Source organism: Ursus arctos, unplaced genomic scaffold (assembly GCF_023065955.2).
Source record: "Ursus arctos isolate Adak ecotype North America unplaced genomic scaffold, UrsArc2.0 scaffold_10, whole genome shotgun sequence".
Taxonomy (NCBI): Eukaryota; Metazoa; Chordata; class Mammalia; order Carnivora; family Ursidae; genus Ursus; species Ursus arctos.
The window spans coordinates 31,781,117-31,794,744 of record NW_026622764.1 but is presented as its reverse complement, the minus strand read 5'-3'; the positions used below and the strand labels follow the sequence as shown (position 1 = coordinate 31,794,744).

The 13,628-nt window shown below is 38.3% G+C and overlaps 1 protein-coding gene across 21 annotated transcripts in view; it reads right to left on the bottom strand.

Moving 5' to 3' along the window:
- Positions 1-13,628, bottom strand: part of KLF12 (KLF transcription factor 12) — a 413,801-nt gene that overhangs the window by 315,026 nt on the left and 85,147 nt on the right. For 2 of the 21 annotated variants that reach the window (XM_048215556.2, XM_057308056.1), the window contains exon 2: positions 11,693-11,789. The exons of the other annotated variants lie outside the window; for them this stretch is intronic. The gene's annotated coding sequence lies outside the window, so the exon portion shown is untranslated. The remainder of the gene's footprint in view (positions 1-11,692; positions 11,790-13,628) is intronic. 21 annotated transcript variants of the gene reach the window in all.

The window sequence follows — 13,628 nt, the reverse complement described above, 5'->3', positions numbered from 1 at the left end:
GTACTGATTTCCAGACACCTTGCTAGATATTTCCCCCAGATATCATTTCACACAACACTAACTGGATGCTTTTAGTAACTGCATTTTTTTAGATGAGGCAACTGAAGGTCCCATAGGAAATAAAACTTTTCCAAGGTTACATGGAGGACATCCAAGCAATAATAAATGGTGAGCCTGAGACTCGAACCAAATTCTGATACTTTCTTGCCTACTTCTCCGAAGTTGAGAAGAAAAATAAAAAACAACAACAACTTATAAACCATATAAAACCAGGACTTTCATTTATATTTCTTTATATAATTCCACTAGATTTATTTTCCTAAATTGTTTTAATCAGCTCTTAAAATGGAAGAACTGCTATCCGTAGGACAAGAAAATTTCATCACGAGTGGCCATCTATTTCATTTTCACTGTGTTTCCTATTAAATGTTTCCAACTAAATAGAAACTTGATCTTTAAAATCATAAAATTAATACAGGCATGTTTCCTGATCATACTTCTCTTTAGGTCAGACTTAGCTACATCAGGAATAATTTGCCAGAATATACTGGATTGGATATTGTTTATTTTCTATTTAGTGTGGAAGTCACTCGTGATTTGTAAGTATTTAGGAAGACTTATTAATGGATGTAGGCAACCAGGGCACCCAGGATCATTCCTACCATTTGCTCTCAAGTTATTTTTCTATGCACACGTCTCACCTCTACACCAGGTGAGTCTGAGCCTCTAGGAAGAGCTTTGCATTCTAATGTTAATAGCACCTTCCAACCAGCTTCTGAGCAGTTAACTCCCTTCCTAAATAAAGTGTGTGGCTCCCTAGGAGTTCAGTTCTGTAACTTTATCTTCTAAAAGCATAGCTCACCAAATCTTACCTCTAGACCACAGGTAAGTGGGAACCAGGCAAGTGGGAAAGGCAATGGGAAAGGAAGCAGGGAAAGGAAGGTACAGCTGGTCAGACATGAGTCATCCACGGAAGGGTCTAAGTTATTTGAAATACGCTATTTCCTCAAAACTAGATGTGAATTTTCTCCATAGAACTCCACAGATCTTTTTATATTACATTTTAAATGTTTTAAGTCATTATGTGTCTTGAACTACCTGAGTCAATTGATGTCCTCAGGGATTTGGACCCTGAGCACTAGAATGAAGCCAAGCTAAGGCTGAACGGTGGGGTAGGGGAGGGTGTGTTTGCTTTATCCAGGATGGGGGAGGGCCTGGTGGAAAACCGAAAATAAAAGAGATGACCAACAGAAGTCCACTGAAGATGGACAGCTGCCTCTTTGGGATGAAGCATAAAAGAAACTTCTGAAAAGAAGTCGCAGGAGAAGAGCTGAGAGTAGTGGCCAATGGTTGTCCAGCACTGTATGATTTCCCTGCCATATTATCACCTCTGTTTTCCTCTACCTGATTCCACTCTGTATCTTTACTTGCATCAATCTCTGCTCCAGGGAAATACCAACTCCTTTCATTAGCAAGAGGATATTCCACCATCGTTTCAGAGGGCCCATAACAAAATTTGTAAATGCCTACATGAGGAAGAGACAAGAAGTCCGAACAGCTCCACTGTTCCAGAACAAAATCTGGCTGTCATTTGCTCACTTCCCACACTCTCCCTGTATCTGGCCCACTTCCAATTGATAGAAACTAAAGAGAAAATAATCATATTCTACAGATAATATTCAAGCCACCTGGTATCACATCTTAGAAGCTTATGGCAGAAAGAATACATTTTATATGTTAATGCAAGCCACAAATGTAGCATCCTGCCAATATCCTCAAGTCTCTATAAGGGCAACGCTTACATAAACACAGTACTAAAGGTTTCTGCAACATTTATCTCATTAAAATAACAAGTTTAGATATAGTTATTCTTCTTAGACCACTCTACAGATAAGCGAACTCTAACCGAAAGGTACAAATCTTGCCTAATGCCACAGAAATAGAAGCAAATGATTAAGGCAGGGCTCAACTTCACTTTCCACAATTCAAAACTAAATTTTTGAACCATTACGTTATACTGCTAACTTCTTAAAATCTACTTCCTACCCTTCCAATATCTGAAAGCACTATATTTAACAAAAAGGAAGAGGAAAGGAGGGAAAAGGGAAGAACTAAGTACCAACATGTACAAGGCACCGTGCTACCTCCCAGAATTACAAAGGATTAGGTAGAGTTCAAGTCTTAATGGGTTCATAGACTCCAACAATTCACCACTCTTTCTAGAGGGAAACTCTCTGGTCCATCTTTAGGCTCTCTCAAAATTCTTGCTCGTTTTCTCCACAATGCCCACCTTATTAACTAACTCTCCTTCTTTACTCAATCGGCCCAGCAATATTGTATTTGATACTGCATGTGATTTAAAATTCATTCCTGTAATCTCTTTTGTTCGAATGGCTTCGTACATTAGGCTTACATTCAATAAATATTGAGATGGTTGTGTTCTACTTTCTAAATGACCAGTTGTACCCACAACACACTGTATACTGAGTATTAAGCAAAGTATAAAATTCAGAGGTCTCTTTTGTTTTACTTAGAGAATATGTATATGTTACTGGTGGTAATCTAATTTTTGTGTGAGGCACACAAGCATTCGTTACTTTATTAATAAACATAATCAACTTGATTTAAATCATTGCTATGAAAGAAATATGATCTTCCACCAAACCAGAATTTATTACTTTTTGTATATACCCTTAATATGCTACCTGTTGACTCATAGATGTAATTTTCTTTCATCTATAAAGAGAACATAAAATGATAAAATAGCAGAATAGTTAATATCAATAGAATATAAATGATATTACTTAATATATATTATTTTTACAGCATACCAAAAAAATCAAGTGACATTTATGTTACTTAACAAAGTTAACTAAAATATTTATGAAGTCACTGACAAAAAAAAAAAAAAAACAACTCTCAATTTGGCAGATTAATTTAAGAGATTAAATATGTTCTTCCATGTTGCAGTAAAAAAAATATATAGATTTTTTTTAAAGCATTTCAAAGATTAAATTAACTGGTAATTTAGTATTCCACATGATCATTTCCCAGTAAGTACAAATCTTATTTTAAAAATGAATGCTTTTAAATTTTTTATTCTGTTATAAATATATATTTCCACAGATAAAACAGGTTACTTTAAATGTTGGGCTAAGCAACAAACTCAAGTCCTCATTTTCCTCTTTCTAGTCATATTTTAGGCAAATAGGAATAATCGATCACCTTTGGGGATTTTTATACAAGAAATCTCTTTACTGAGGTGGGAAGTCAAACCAAATGATGTCTAAAGCCCCATCCAAACCAGAGTTTCTTAATTAAGAACTCAGTTCACAAGTGTGCAGAGCCCCAATCAAACCGATCAGCTTCATTATTTCTTATGTAAAATCTATGGAATACTGTTAGTATATTATAAAAATACAGTTTGAAAACTGAAAATAAAAATGCTGTATGTGTAACAGGAATTTCCAAATCTGCTAAGTGTGGACTCTTCTTGATTAAAGGACTTTCCTTAACATATCTGTGAAACTGAAGATAAACTTTTGGAAAACCAATATAATTAAGCCTTAGAAAAGGCCTTGACAACTTTTTTCTTATCTGTCAAATTTTCTACATTAATGCTTCACAATGGAAGGGCTCTCTAATCTGACCTCACCTTACTGTACGTACTGCCCATGGGCTCCTAGCTGACCACGACTAAACTAACTGCCTGTTCCCATTGGGCTCATTCTTGCTTCTGACATCTGCTCAGGCTACCTGCCACCCTCAGCCACCAACTATCCAGTGTTCAGTGTCAACTCAATACTTACTTTCCCCAGGTACTGACATATTATACTTGAGTATCGTTCAACCCTATCCATCTTACGGAGAGCCCTACCCTTCCAACTCAGACCTACCTCTTCAGTAGTTTCACCTGAAGCTTACAATTTACCTCCCAATTATATACTCTGTTAAATATGGACTATCTCGGTCTGAAGTTTTGTTTCCACAACTAGACCGTTAATTCTGCATCTGGTACTTCTTTATGTCTAGAAATTCCTAGTATTCGGTAAATACTTGATGGTTTATTAATAAAAATGAAACTACATTTATATGGACTTTTTTTTCCCTTTGGTTTTCCAAAAAAGTATTTGAATTTTTAAACTGTTGTATGTACTTAATGTTTCATTATTTTTATTCTTTAAAACTCAATTTTGTGTATCTACCCTTAAAAATGCCTCAGAAAACATCATTTACTAATTTCCTAATATGCAATGCCCTGAGGGTGTTATTAAAAATGTCAACTATACATGCCAATCATCTATTTTTCTTTATCTCTTCTTCATTGAGTAAAACTTGACACACACTGTACATAAATTAAAACTGCTGCCTGCCCTTCTAAAAATTGCTATTTATTATATAGTGTAAACATTAAAAAAACAGTTTTGACCTTTTTTCAAGATTTTATGTATTTATTTGTTTGTTTATGTATGTATGTATGTATGTATGTATGTATGTTGAGAGAGAACATGTGCGCATGTGCATGAGCCGGGGGAAGGGAAGAGGGGGAGAGAGAGAATCTCAAGCAGACTCCACGCTGAGTGCAGAGCCCCACACAGGGCTCGAACTCATCACCCGCAAATCATGACCTGAGCTGAAATCAAGAGTCCGAAGCTTAGCGGACGGAGCCACCCAGGCACCCCAGTTTTGCCATTTTTTTCTGATTAGAAAAATACAATGCGCACATTCTAAAGCCCTCAAAGAATGCCTAGAAATATAACTAAGAAAACTGAAACCACCTGAAATAGTAGTAGCAAATCGTAAGCATTGTTACCATATTTGGTGTATGTCCTTTCATACATGCATACATGCATACAAAAACACAAATTCTGGAAGCTACTCCTTTCCTTAAGTCCTGGCTCCACACTTCCTATTAGTGTGACCTGAGCTCCTTAGCCTCCTGATGCTTCTATTTACTAATCTGTAAAATGGAGCCAATAATATTTACTCAGGAATGCAGTGATTATTAAATGAGATGATCAATGTAAAGCACTTAGCAAAGTATCTAACATACAGCAAATTTGCAATATCATTATACAGTTGACCCTTGAAAAACATGGGTTTGGACAGCATGGGTCCACTTACACACAGTTGTTTTTTGTTTTTTTTTTAAGATTTTATTTCTTTGTCAGAGAGAGCGTGCCTGCACGCACAAGCAGGGGGAGCAGCAGGCAAAGGGAAAAGCAGGCTCACCACTGAGCAAGGAGTCCAATGTGGGAGTCAATCCCTGGACCCTGGGATCATGACCTGAGCCAAAGGCAGGCATTTAACCAACTGAGCCACCCAGAAGTCCCCAGATTTTTTTTCAATAAATACAGTACAGTACATACACATATTTTCTCTTAAGATTTTAATAACATTTTCTCTTTTCTAGCTTACCTTCGTGTAAGAATACACTATAAAAATACATATAACATATAAAGTACGTGTTATTCGACTGTTTATGTTATCAGTAAGGTTTCCAGTCAACAGGAGGCTATTAGCAGTTAAGTTTTGGGAGAGTCAAAAGTTGTATGGATTTTTGATTGCACAGGGCCTCGCTCCCCCTAACCCTATGCTGTTCAAGGGTCAACTGTACATCCCTGACACAAATGCCATTTTGTAATCTACCTCCTTGAGTTGACAACACTTCACAGACAGACTTGCCTAACTATAAATTCAATAAGGTTTTGTTTTCAACAGCAGGCTTAGTGTTCCTTCTATCGCTGTATTATTTTTATTTAACTATCTATTGGACATTTTGGTTGCTTCACAATTTTTAATGACAACAATACCCTAGTGAACCTAATTGTAGCCAATTCTTTGCACATATTCAAAATTATATCTTTGGAATAAATTCCTGGAAGTAAAACTTCCGGTCCAAAGGTTACTCGCTTTTGAAATGTTTATGTATAGCTCCACAGAGTTTACAACATGTTTCAACAGTGCACATACATGCATATTTACCACAGCCTCCCCAAAAGTTGGTGAGGCCATCTTTCTAATCATACACAATTGAACAGCAGAAAAAATGGTTCTAATTTCTACTTCTTGGACTACCGGCAATACACACCAATTCAGTGGTTTACTGATCATTTAGATATGTCTTCTTTTGTGAAATCCCTGTTCAGGTCTTTTCCCATCTTTATATTGGGGGAGCCGTTTTATTCTGGTTGAGAGATTTCTTCCTTCAAACTATGAAGTTTTCATTGTCACACGTATTACAAACAGTTTTTTCCAGTTTATACCTTGTCATTTAAATTTGGCAAATATTTATTATAAAGATGGGCTTAATTTTTTTTTTTTAGTCAAACGCATCTATTTTCAATTTATGATTTCTGGATTTGTCACTCTTTAGAAATTTCTCCTCCATACAGATTTATAAAAGAATTTCCCTAAATCTTACTTTAGTACCTTTTCTATATTACTCTGATTCAGTTTTTATGAGGCAAAGTATTTAGGAAGATGTATTTGAAATCTTAGAGTATTATTTCTGCAAATATCTCAGGTTGGACAAAACATAATGCCTAGCCAAACCACTGTATTAAGGATGACACAGAAGCGGCTTTATCTAGCTTCCAGAGGAGAAAACTATAAAAAGGCACATCATACACGCTGGCTTCATATTTTTAGCAATTAATTTTTATCCCAATCCATATACCTCTGTTCTGCTTTCCAGGTCTATTTATCCCACAGCTTACTTCACATCTGTACTCAAATTACTTCTTCGGGGAAAATGGCCTCACAAGGTGCCCATTACAAAGTGTTCAGAATTTTTCCCTTTATTCTACAGCCGATCTCAGTTGGAAAAGGTACATTTATTTTGTTAATTTGATTACCTGAACCATAGCAGAGATGACTATTTTTGATCCTTATTGCATGACACATACACAGGTGCTCAAGGGACAGAGAGAAGTTCCCAATATAGCTTTTTGTCTTGTTAGTGTACATTTGTTTTCTAGCGAAAATATAAAGTCAGATTGAAGCCAAACAAAGCTGGCAGACAGTCCTGCTTTGGAAGTAATCAATCTTTCCCTCACACAGTTTTAGAAAAGCTGAAGAGGCTCATCATCATGCTAAAAATTCAATCCTGACGGGCTGAAAAGGAAATACATACTTCACCCCAAAACGATCTGCTGAATTGTGTTATTTCAGTATCATTCCGTGCTCTTAAGAACAGGTAAAGATCAGCATCCTTTCAGAGGCTCTGCAGTTTTAAATTATACACAAACGAAATAAACATTGGATGTCTAAAACTGGTCGTCGAAGAAGAGTAGTAATGCAAATCTGTATAGGGTTTGCAGTTTACAGAGTACTTTATAAACATTATTGTATTGAGTATTCACAATTTTAGTGTAGGACCGAGATTTTATAGTCAGGGAAGGAACTCAACCAGAATTAACCAATCTACTCAGTGGAAGAACTTGAACCCAGGAGGCCTGCCGCCTGCCCAGGGTGCATATTAGCTGCCCCAGCACACAGCCCAACCCCCACCTCCTGCCTCTCTGAATGTTCCCTTCTTGAGGCCCAGCACTCATCACCTGCTTAGGAACCATCTCGAAATGCATGTTCTCTAAACCCTCACAGACTGCACTCAGACCGTGTCACCAATGTATTCTATCAGTACTTAAATACTCCATGGTCTATTATTTTGCATTACTGGCAAATCTTTTTCTCCCATTTGTAGATAAATCCTTTGAAGAGACTGTTAGTTCTTCAAAGATAAAAGCTTTTTTTTAACTTCCCACAGTGCCTGATGTAAGAGTTAAAAACTGATTGTTAATAAACTGGAACGGGGTGGGGGGGGGAATTATGTTCCAAAAATGAAAACAAGCTATTTTTAACGGCCTTGCCTGACACCACCCCAGACCCAGTGTCCCCACACCCACCTCAGGCTCCCAGATCTGCTCACAGGGCACACGCGCACACACACACACACACACACACACACACACACATGAACACGCCCAACAGGAACACAGTGTTCCCAATAGGCTGAAGGTTTTTAAACCTGAGGAGGTGGCAATATTTTTCCTCTCCTAAGACCTGGGGAGTGGCACCTGGAGGCTTTTCTTTACAAAACAGGTTTTTCATGTTAGCTTCAGCCCCAGCAGGAGCTCCAGGGTGGGGCAGGAAGAGGCTGGGAAGGAAGAAAAGTGCTAAGCAGAGACAGCTGGGAAGGGCCGGTTCACCCCCCAAAGATGAAATGCCCAAGAAACTTCCATTGTTTTATCTTCCAGCACCATGGAATGTGACAGAGTAAGTGGGCGAGGGAAGAGGGAGAGACATGCCTTCTCTCCCGAGACAAGACAGGTCTCATGTTGATGAATTTATACCCCAAGTGTCAACCCTACCATGAAGTCTACTTTTACCTGTGGGACATGAGAGTAAAAGATGTTCATTTTCAAAACTCCAAACTATTTCCCAAAAGCAAACCTTCCACAAGCATCTATTTTTCCCCTTCTATATCAAAAGTGTCCTCCAAACGTGTATATAAATATGGGTGGTTATATCTGTGACCCAACTTGGTATAGTCACCTCGAGATGGATTTCCTCAACACATTTAAGAGCCACAATTAGCCACACTGGGCCTAGTGCACGCATCCATCTTTACAGCCACAATGACACACAAGACATCCACAGTGGTGGCAATTAAAACCCACTGGACACACCAATTCACTGCACATGAAAATGCATCAATTTCTGCTCTTAAGGTCATTTCCTAAGATGTACTTGTCAATATTTAACTCATTAACGCTGTGGATCCCCATTTTTAGCACTCTATTTACATTTTGCAACCTCATGCATTTTCTGGGTAATGAATAGATCATGTGGTCTCTAAGTTCCAACTAATGAGAGTAAAGTCCCATTATGATAATGCTGATAATTCATAACTTTGGAGAAGCCAACTTCAAGATGTTTCTTTAAAACATAAAATGTGTAAACTAGTCTTGGGTGAAGGATGACCTACAGGCTGGAGAACAGTCACGAATACCGTCACTGCTGTTCTCTTTTCCTGAACAGAAACATAATTCTTTTATAGGCCATAGTTAAGCCATAAGCAAATGCAAAGCACCAAGTCAGCACTATTATAAACTGGGGGGGGGGGGGGCAGATAAAAGGGTAGCACAAGGAAGCTTATAGAGATGGAACCATTCTGTATCTTGACTGTGGTGACTGTTACATGGATACATGTGACAAAACTGCAGAGAACTATACACATAAGCACATACAAATGAGTGCATGTAAAACTATGGAATTTAAAGAAGCCCTGCAGACTGTACCAATGCCGTGGTTTTGCTACTGCAATATGGTCACGTAAGATGTTACCACTGGGGAAAATGGGTGAGAAGATATGAGATCACCCTGTAGTTAGGGGTGGACTGGGGAGAATTCCTGTGAACTTATAACTACTTAGAAATAAATTTTTCAAAAAGAAAAACCTGTCAGTTGCAAACTCTGTTTGCTATCCATCTACCTATTGATCCGTCCACCCATGCATACATATATACATTTTGTCAGGCATGGATTCATTCAACCAACATTTACTAAGCACATACTACTGCTTGCCATTGCTCTACATGCTCGGGCTATTAACACTAAAATGATTATATTCCTTGATCTCTAGGAACTCACAGCCTGGATATCCACTGCAAAAGCCATGTATAAAGGAAAGAGAAGATACAGTTATGCTCCATGTGAAAAGACACATAACTGCCTGGAGTTGGTCCACATCATAGTCAAGCTTTACAGGAAAGCAAACGTATTTGCCAATCACCATTCTATTCACAAAATAAGTGACTATGTATACATCAGTATAAAATGGTCATATTGACCTAAGGTTCACACCATTACAAATCTCAACCTGTAAGAGAACTTTTTGCGGAAGGTATTTCTATCTTAAGAGCAAAGAGCGTTCACTTACAATAAGTTGACTGCTTTCATAAGAAAGGGGGTTGTGTTTGACTTCAAAAACTCAATGTTTCTTTTAAAATCCTTTGTGAGATACATCTTTGAAATGTTACTAAAATTGTTCAAGGAAAATGTACAGCTTAAAGCACGTAAAACTGAGGAGTGATAGACTCCCAAGGGAAATAAAAATGCTTGATATTTAAATGTAAACATCTATAACTAATGAAAGAACATTAACCTGGAACAGAGGTTCCTATTTTTCAAAATACAGCTATTGGAGTGGGGGGTGGTGCCTGGGTGGCGCAGTCGGTTGGGCATCTGACTCGGTTTGGGCTCAGGTCGTGATCTCTAGGGTTGTGAGATCAAGCCCAACATAGAGTTCTGTGCTCAGCACGGAATCTGCTTGAGATTCTCTCTCCCTCTCCCTCTGCACTTCCCGCTCACTTGCACACACTCTCTCTCTCGCAAATAAATAAATAAATCTTAAAAGAAAAATACAGCCACGGATTCATTTCATATGTTGTCTGTTTCCTTGGAAAAGTTTTATAAAAGTAAACAACTTCATTTTAAATTAATATGATCTTTTATTTAAGAGATACTTTCTCTTTGATTCTGATTAATTTTGAATTTAACAGTATTGCAACACTTTAATTTTTTTTTTCCACTCAACACTTCAATTTTCATTTATCCAGTCTCTCTCCATTAGCTGGTATAATCAGATCTTTGGGTTCCCTCGTACTTCTAATGTTATATCTGAAAAATGCCACATGAGAAAACATAATTCCGTAAAAAATTTAAAAAGAAATGCTACTACTATTATGCTTTAGCCTTAAAGATTCATTACAAAGTATTACTTTTGGAAATAGGCAAAAATAAAAATAAAGGACCAATTTAGGTTTCTTTTTTTTTTTTTTTTTAAGATTTTATTTATTTGTCAGAGAAAGAGAGCAAGAGAGCACAAGCGGGGGAAGCAGCAGGCAGAGAGAGAAGCAGGCTCCCCGCTGAACAAGGAGGCCGAACAAGGAGCTGACGCAGGGCTCGATTCCAGAACCCTGCTCTCTCTCTCTCAAATTTTCTGGGTAATGAATAGATCATGTGGTCTCTAAGTTCCGACTAATGAGAGTAAATTCCCATTATGATAATGTTGATACTTCATAACTTTGGAGAAGCCAACTTCAAGACGTTTCTTTAAAACATAAAATGTGTAAACTGGTCTTGGATGAAGATGACTGAGCCAAAGGCAGCCACTTAATCGATTGAGCCACCCAGGAGCCCCCAATGTTAGGTTTCAAAAACATAATACAATTAAGATAAAGGTGAAAATCCTACATATATTTTTAGCCTTAGCTTGGATGATCACTGGACTCAAGAGGGGAAGCAAAGGCGGAAATTCTACCACACGAAACTGTTGGTTTACCCCCAGCACAACCCTGCAATGCCCCAAAATTTTCACACAGGACCTACTGTCCATACATTCAATAGAAAATTGTGCCTTACCTACACTGTCATTGTATAAAGTATGTAGTATGGCTTGTTCAAAAACCAAACTCATCAATGTCAAAACCCAAGTGTAGTGCTGAGCAGACATTCCGGTTGAAAGAATTCAACTACAGATATCACATATTACAATATATAAGTGGTAAACCAGACATACAGGTCCCTTAATTCATACTTTGCCTAATAAACAACCATTAGAAGATCATGTCTCTGAAAACTTAATCTGTCACAGACTATGAGAACAATTCATCACCACTTCACTTACATTTTTTTGAGTCTACTAAATACCAGTCATAGTGCCCAGTGCTAAAAATTCAACAGTCATCCATAGTCGATAGGCTTCATGCCATCATAGAGAACACCTATAAGGAAAAGAGAAAGGTGTGCTTCATGCCCCCTGCATACAGAATACAGAACTGGGCAATTTGTACCATCCACCACTCCTGAAAAACACTGATGCCCTGAGTGGATGCCCTGGATGCTGCAATCCCAGACCAGGTCATAGGATTCTAGAGACCCCAGGAGCCTCCCTCACGCCAGGAACAGTTTCAGGAATGAAATCGATTTCCAGGACTATAAACTCAGTGCCAATATTGGTATGCCTACAACTTCTCTCCCTTATTTTCGAACCACTTAAGACTGAATAAGAGACTGCTTGAGAATCTCATTTAGATACATGGACTGCACTACATAACAAAGCTATGGTTATTAATAGACGTTTTCTCCACAATTTCTTTTGAGAGCTGTCCTCTCTTCTTAAACACACCCTATATATAATATTAACTCATACAACCCAGGTTTTCAATAGCTGAGATGGTCAAAAGATGTTTATGCCAAGTATGATAATAATCTTTGCCTCAGAAAAGTAGACCAGAACAAAAACCAGCTCTTTTGATTTCCCTCCACCCTCTCCAAAATCTCCTGGACTTAAAAACTTGACATCACCCCTGACCCCTCCTCGTCCACCCAGACCTTTCCCATTCTACCAGCTGCCAAGTCCTATAGGTTCTAAGAATGACTCTTAAATTGAGCCCTTTTTTTCTGTTTGCACTGCCACAACGTCCAGAATGGCATTAAATTCAATCCACAATATAACCTAAACCACATCTCGAAAATTATTCCCTACCAGGTCCACATCTTACCCAACATACTACTTTTGCACACCTTTCCTCCTTAGCACCTTTGCTCACTGTTCCTACCACCTCAACTAACTAAAGAAATCCCATCTTTACAACTGAGCTCTATCTCAATCTCCTCAAAGAAACCTAACTCTACCATCTCTGTACCCCCACAATATGCCTTCTACTGTTCAGATGCCTTGCAGTGCAGTTACTCATGAAACTATCTATTATGGAAGTATTTATGTGAGGAGAAGACTGGCCTTGCCCCCCCCAGTTCAAGGACATATCTTATTTGTTTTCTTGTGAGTACTGTGCCTCGGCTGGGACACTATACACAGGAGATAATAAACAAACATTTATCAGATGGAACTGACCCTGAACATTCATGGTAAGACACTGACTTATTCTCAAATGCAAGTACTGTGTAAACATGGTTAAAGTTTTGATGAGTAGGACAGGAACTTGAGTAGTTCAGCTGATTACGGCAACGGTTATTTCCAATATTCATTAACAAATTCACCAGTATCCAATGCTCAACTTCATGAAAGAGGAGCAAAAAATCACAGATATGGCAATGAAATTCCTCAGATCACTGACCTACACTTACACACATACACACACACCCCAAAAGTGGGGTAGGGAGACCCCAGGACAAGACAGCAATGTTTCTCAGCAGAATGCCTGATCTTGCCTCCACACTTGTTATTGTGTGAATATATGCAAGGTATATCAATTTTCTGCACCTTGCGGCACCTGGGTAGCTGAGTTGAGTAAGCACCTGCCTTCGGCTCAGGTCATGATCTCGGGGTCCTGGGATCCATCAAGCCCCGCATCAGGCTCCCTGCTCATCAGGGAGTCTGCTTCTCCCTTTGTCCCTTCCCCTACTAATGAGCACGCTCTCTCTCTCTGTCTCTCAAATAAATAAATAAAATCTTAAAAATTATTTTTTGCATCTTAATTTCATCACATGCAAAATAAAGATTAGGGTGCCTGGCTGGCTCAGTCGGTACAGCATGCAACTCTTGACCTTGGGGTTGTAAGTTCTAACCCCATGTTAGGTGTACAAATTACTTAAAAATA